The 7,335-nt window shown below is 48.8% G+C and overlaps 1 pseudogene; it reads right to left on the reverse strand.

The window, feature by feature from the left end:
* Positions 1 to 2,457: 2,457 nt before the first annotated feature.
* LOC113482554 overlaps positions 2,458 to 7,335 on the reverse strand; it is a 7,302-nt pseudogene continuing 2,424 nt past the window's right edge.

Genomic DNA, 7,335 nt, shown 5'->3' on the forward strand with positions numbered 1-7,335 from the left:
CCCCCCCATGTGCTTAACGAAAGCTTTAAAGCATTCAGAATGGTGATTTTTTGCCATCAGAGCAGGCAGGCTCTTTCTTTACATGAAAACTTGAACCTCATTAAGTGGTTTCATGCAGGACAGTGGCAGCCGTGCCCACACCCTGCGTTATCAACACTCAGCTATGTAACCATGATTAAAAGCAAGATTTTCCCTTCTGATATCTAGATAGTAGAATTATCATTCTCTGAGATAAACGTCCTCCATCATTATTTCCCTGCAGAACAGATAAAAGGGCCTCATATGGGATAAAGGTCTCCTCCTGTTATTTCTTTACCAGGAATAACCACAGCATGGAGGGTTTGAAACTTCTCAGGATCTCACCAATGCATCTGAAATCAGAGTGATGGTTTAGCTTCCAAATATTTCCCCGTGGGAGGACTTTGGTTAGCTAGCTCTGAGGCACCACAGTGAACACAGCAAACACCAGGCAGCCCGAACAGCTCCAGAGCAGGACAATCATATAAAAAGATTATAGGTGATATGGTTTACATTGCTCTTACAGAGATTTGCTGTGTTTGCCTGGAGAAAACACTGACCTCACGGGAGATGACAACTGAGTCCGATGTATTTAAGGGTCAGTCATCCACCAGAAGAATTTTGAAAGCTGATTATGTTGCTACAGGAAAGTTAAGCTGAGTCCCATCTGCTTTCATGCTGTCACGGAGAGCAGCATTGAAGAAGCCAGCATGACTCTGGGCTATGCTGGTGTTACTGTAAATTCAGTCTCAAAAGAACCCTCTAAGACTTAGTCTGAAGTTTTAGAAGGCAGGCATTCTTTATTGCAGCGCTGGATGCACAGGGGATCCTTCCACCTGACGTGCACACGCTAAAACAAAATTTCATCCTTTAAAGACATGAATATGCATACATTTTCCAAGAAGTCTCCACCTTTCTGCCTATCTACTACATTTACATAATGCTGGCATTGCAAAATTACACTACGCTTGCGCGGGGGTCTCAAGTGATCATCGATGGTTGTTTGGGGAATTAGCCCCCTACTCCTTTTTCCCTTTTATGGTCACAAGTCTTTTGAGGACAATTTCTTCTCTGTGGAGGTTCCCAAGTCTGTTGTCCAGCCAAGATGTTCTTTCTTATCCACCTTGTTTGAGCATTTCTGCCAGGATGTATCTATTCTCAAGCTTAGGATATTTTCTCTGTGCATTTTAATCACTCAGGCCTTGTTAAATGCAAAGTTAAACATTGTTTAGTGAAAGAATTTCTTAATATTTAAGGTATAATGGATTACTAATTGTTACAGGCCTCAACTCGCAGGCACCAACTGCTCACAGGCATCACTGGGGCCTGGCACGTCAGGTCTCCCAGGCACTTTGGGGTGCCTGCAGAGCCTCCCCACACTCACTGGCCATGCATGTTGCCAGCAGAAATCTCTATTTTCACCTGTAGCCGCCAAAATAACGAATCAGCTGATTTCGTTACCCGGCATGTTCTCATATGGCACAGTTCCTCAGACCCATCCTCACAGCCCAGATCCCCATCACACTGCCATCTGTTAGGCACACACTGACCACTGATGCACAAAAATCAGATTCAGCACACGTCTTCTTCACACAAGCACTCTCGTCACTGCCATAAAGCATATGACTAATAAGTGGTACAAAATAAGGAAAATACAGAATAGTACACTTACTTAATGGGGTACTAATATTCAGATCTGCAATTGCTGGGGAACCCTGGTTGCAGTGAGGATTCAGAGTGCCCTTCCTCACAAACTGGAAACCCTACGCGATGTGTCCATCCGCAGGTCAGGCATCCAACATCGCTGCAAGCAGGTCCAGCCTCTAAATCAACAGGCCAAAATAACTGGCACTTTTCTTTGAGCAGAAACATCTGATTTCATCCTCCTGTTGGGTTCCACCCAGAGCCTGGCCACCACTCCAGGGGGAAAACCAAGGGAGTTTCTAATAAGATTAAACTCTCGGGTTCTTAATTCTTAATATTGCTAAATCATCAAAGTCATAAATCAAAGCCAAAAGCATAAATCATATACCATGAGCTGTTTGCCATTTATCATTTACCACAGATCTACACCTGACCAACACTGACTAAATTATGGAGAACTCCGCAGCTGCAGCTGGGCTGCATCTCACACACACACAAAACAATCACACAACCACACAAAGGGGCCCCTTACACTTAATACCCACACAACATAAAATGACAAATACTACAAACATCAAAACACCATTAAGAGCATATAAAGCCATTGCTTGTTGAGTATGTGGTGTATGCGGAGAATTCCACCTTCTTTGTTTTTAAATCAAGGCCTTTAGTGTACCGACCATCAGAAATTAATGCTCATTAATGCTTTTCTGTGGTTCTTTAATAACAGAAAAATGCAGTCCTTCCCAATGTGCCTGATGGTCCGGTTCATAAATCACAGGAGCAACAGTCCTCCTCGCCATGTCCCCATGCCCTTGCACCAAGGCTTCTTGCCTCACTTTTACCCACGGATCATCCCCAGCTAAGGGAGGACACAGGCCAGATTCTCTTGTAGGATTTACAGGGTCAGGATCTAAACGATTATCACAGTCCAAAGACCCAGCCTATAAAGCTTGCCTCAGGGGTTCAGAACACGTGTCCGTGTCCTCAGATAAATCTGACAGGAAACGTCTTGGTGCTGTGGGGCGTTCTGGCGACTGGGGCGAGTCCTCATCGGCAGGCAGTGGGCATGTGGAAGGGGCTCACGGCTTTTCTGTGGGCGTCTCAGGCACAGCTGTAGGATCTGTCCGAGACTCGGATCCACGAGGTGAGGTGGCAGCGGCTGCAGCTGCTGTGGCAGTCCCATCAGGTTTTAACTGTTTCAGGGATTCCTTTACCCGTTGCCGTGTAGTTCAAGATGATGCAGCAGGGACCCCACGCCTTCTGCACCAAATAAGCAAAGTACGTGTCAGCTTTTCCTCATATTTGACTCCCATCTTCTCCAGAATTCTTATCAAAATATATAAAATAGACTTTTTTTCTGTGGAAATTATCTCCCCCATCTTTAGTCCCCAGCTGCTCACCTTCTCTCCAGGTGCCTTCAGTTACTTCTCCGGACTAGTGGGCTCACCTCCGCCGATTGTAAAGTTCCATTTACTTTTTGAGATTCTTCCACATTCCCATCAGCTCCAAGCTGTTCTACTTTGACCAGCAGTTTCCCAATTTCTTCATTCAATTCATGAACTCTCTCAGCTTTAGCTGCAACTTCAGCTCTGATCCCTTCTTGGGTTTCTGCTAGTCTTTTCACAGCCACTTCTGTTCTCCTGTCACAGTCTGCAATAAATGACTGCAGGTGGTCCATTGCATCAAGCTCAAAGAAGAAGGCTTGATCCTGGGACGCTATTTCGTAGTCTGCCCATACTGCCAGCTCATGTACCTTCAGACATTCTCCAAGATCCATTCTAGTTCCAGAGAGCACATCATGAGGGCAGCAGTTGAGAAGGTGGCTTTTGCACACTCTGTCATCACTGACTTTGATGCGCTGACGGGCTGTGTCACCATCCCGGGACGTGCCCATGAGCTGGTCCAGCACACATCTGGGCCAGTGCTGACATCTTGGGCCCGCGGGAGGCCCGGCCCGGCCGAGTCCCGCCGACAGTGGCCCACAAGGCCCGAGGCCCAGCATGGCGCTCAGGCCTCCCTCTCGCATCACTGGCAGGCCTGGGCTTTCCCACAGATCAGGGTTGCAGCTCTCCGTTTTTCCTGCCACCATGGCACAACTTAGCAGTTTCTTATCTTTCTCCCAAGGCCTGTTTCTCATCAACGCCTTGCTGCTTCTCAGGGCCTGCGCAGAGCTGACAGGCTATTGTCAACCTGCCTCTCTCCCACATTCCACCTATCACTAACAACAAAATTTCCAGTCCTTATGGCCATGGAGGAAAGCCAGAAAATAGGAAATTAATCTGCAAGTGAAGGAAAACCAACATTTCTAAGTTTTGACCCCGACGTATCGTTTTGTCTAATGGAGGCACAGCGTGCGCGGCCCAGCAGTAAACAGGCTGGGGGCTAAAAACCACCGGAGAGGCCACACCGCCAGCGCTGAAAGCGAGCCAGGCTGGGAGGAAGGAGAAGGGCTGACAGGCTGCTGGCAGCTGCCGGCTCGTGTGCTGGGAGCCGCCAGAGCCAGCGGGGACTGCGGCAGGGCTCAGCTGGGGGAAATGGCTTCTTCCGAGCCAAAACGAGTGTGTGCATCCAGAGATGCATGTGTGTGAGCCCATGCTCCTGCTTCTCAGGGAAAGCTCTCTGTGCTGCTGTTACCAACCCCAGAGTTGCCACATTATATCACAATTATATCACATATAATTGCAATTATACTGTGAAATAGCAGGTAATTGTCTGCTCCCCCCAAATGAGAGTTTTCTTCTAATGTAAACAGAATCATGTAAATTAGAGACTCGTTAATAAGACATAGCTCCTGTTTGGGATTTGCAGTTATGTACAAAACTGCAGTTATGTAAAAAACCTGAAAGGAGGGTACAGAGAGATGGAGATGAGTCTCTGGAGTCAAGGAGCCAGCGCCAGGCCCCGAGGGAATGGCCTCAAGCTGCCCAGGGCAGGGTCAGGCTGGCTCTGAGGAAGGATTTCTGTGCAGAAGGGGCTGTTGGGCGTTGGAATGGGCTGCCCAGGGCAGGGGGGAGTCCCCGGGATCCCTGGAGGGGTTGAAGAGTCGGGCTGAGCCAGCGCTGAGGGATCTGGGGGAGTTGGGAACGGTCAGGGGGAGGGTCATGGTTGGGCTGGAGGAGCTGCAAGGGATTTAGAGCATATCCCATTCTCCTTTGCACAGTTAAATGCACCTGTCCTCCTGGCAGGGTTGGGTTTGCAGCATCTCAGTATCATACCCGTGAACAATAACACCCATCTTCTTATCAATGTGTTTAATTATTTTTTTTTTTTTCCCCACAGAAGAATGTCTAAGCAGGCAGCGATGTCACTGCCCATCAGAACCAGAAAATAGCTGTATGATCACGTTAGCATCCTCAGCAATCTGGTACCGCAGACCAAATCCTCGCCCACAACAAACCGGATTAGCTCTGTCGATCTGCTGAAGAGCCTCTGGGCTGAACCCAGCCGGTACAGTGTTTCCATGGCAATTTTACCTCACACGGTTTATTACCCATCGCCTGCAAACGGCCCAGGGCTCCCATGATATTCCAGGCTGTTTTTCTGCTCCTAGTTTCTGCAGTGAGCCGGGGTCATGCGGGATGAACCCAGTGCATCCTTCCAGCTCGCTGCTAAGCCTCTCAGCAAGCACTAGGCATGCCCTTGCTCTGCAGCACATCTTTTATTATTTATGTATCCTGAACACTCTGTTCTCCTGTGCTTCTTGCGTTACCTGGTAATAACACAGCAACTCCCACCCTTTCATTTCCCTCCCTCAGAGTAGTCTATTGCCAGAAAGGCAACACAACTGTAGATGCAGGCATTCCTGCCAGTTGATAGGGTGCTGCACGGGGAGGGGAGGCTACCTTTTTTGGGCCTGAATGCTGTTTTTAATCCAATCTGGGGTCAAAGCAGCCAAAGTGCTTCATCCTGAAGAAGCGCGGGTGCTCTGCAGGCAGAGCACAGAGAAAGGGAGTCGGCTGGCAGGTGGGAAGGATGCAGCGAAGATCGCGAGGATTAGGAATTCAAATTCTGTCAGATTCTACAGCTGCCCCTGGGTTGGTGCTTCACAATATCAGCCCTGGGAAGGCCTCATCCTGCACCCTCCAGTATTGACAACACACTCCTTGGCTTCCTCAGGAGCGTAACACCTGAATACCGACGCTTTAAAAGCAGTATGTCCTGTGCAGCTCAGAGCTGCTGGAAAACCTCTGCTCTGAGCCCAAAAGTAGGACTGGGAGCAGCTCTCCTCGCCATTGCTGTGATCTCAGCTCTCTGGTTCACGGGCCCCATCGCAGGCGGCGAACACGGATGGTGAGATCTTTCATAATGGGCAGCCAAAACCACACCACAAATCCAATTCTACCCATGGGCACTTGTCTGAGGGAGCAGCCCCGAGCCAGCGAGCAGAGAGGAACTCGGGCTCATCACCACTTCCCACCCTCATCTTCTGTCCTAGCTGCTAAAAACCATTTTATAGGCTCTGGTGACTAAGCATTTAATCTAGGGCTTAATCAACCACTGCACGTAGGGGTGGTGGTATTTCCCAAGGCTCAGTAGTGCAGTGGGTTGGCAAGCCAGGCGTAGGTGTGGGAAAGCCACGGTGAGCTTCCCCGTGCCCAGCACCCCTCTGGAGTAGGCATTACTCCAGCCCCCCCCATCCTCCCTTCGCTCGGAGCACGTGCTCCTCCCGGGGCTGCTATTTCACTGGGGGAAATTTCAGCAACTCCCGCTCGCTTGGGCCGCAGCGCCCCGGGGAAGCTGGCTTCCATCACCAGCCCCCTCGGATATCAATGCCTGTCCTTCACAAACCAGAAACCAGGCGCAGACCTGGTTATTTTTAATCCTCCCCTCTAGGTATTAATAGCCCACGCATGTGCTCTGCTGAGCAGTTGTCCACCAGCCACATCCATCTGCAGGAAAAAGATGTGATGGGCCCGTTTGCTCTGGTGAGAGAACAGGAAAGGAGTATGGATCAGGCTTTTTAACCTCAGTTTATCCCCTCAATTAATCCCAAATTACAGGCTAAATTGTGTGGAACTGAGGAAATTTGTACTGAAAGCTTTCTGCAAGGGGAATACATGAGATCCCAAGTGTCTGGGATTTCCTGATTGTCAGTAAAAATAAATGATGCCTTGATCTTTTTTTAAAAATGCTGCTTTTCCTTACTACATGCTACAGGTTTTGTAGGTACCATTAGGGCAGTCAAGCTGAACTGAACTGCCCCGTGATTGCGTGGTCCCAACAATTAGTTTTATGATCAGACTTTTGATAACATTGCTATAGCTTATCACCAATATGTGAGTATCATCCTTCAGCTCCCTTTCCCCTCACCTGGGTGGGAAGAGGGGAGGAGAAGGAAAAAAAAAAAAAGCAGCAGAAAAAGGGGAGCCAGCCAGACCTGTGTTGCTGGAACAATTGTGTCTTAGTCGTGGGTGCAAGATGTCATGTAGAGGGTCCAGTGTAGCCCCTAAATCCAGACTCTGCCTGCTGAGGGCTCCTCCACGAATTAATTTGGCAGCTGTCAGTGGCAATTTGGGAGAACACGCAGGCAGCCGGGCCATCGTGCGGGCCACCGTGGACACCAGGGAAGGGACATAGTGCTCTGCACAGAGGTTCAAAAAGCCAAAATCTCCAAAACGCTGCATTTTTTTCCCTTGTGTGCTTTAAAAAAAAAAAAAAAAAAAAAAAAAA

The sequence above is a fragment of the Athene cunicularia genome (genome assembly GCF_003259725.1).
Source record: "Athene cunicularia isolate RWA chromosome 1 unlocalized genomic scaffold, athCun1 chr1_part1, whole genome shotgun sequence".
Classification (NCBI taxonomy): Eukaryota; Metazoa; Chordata; class Aves; order Strigiformes; family Strigidae; genus Athene; species Athene cunicularia.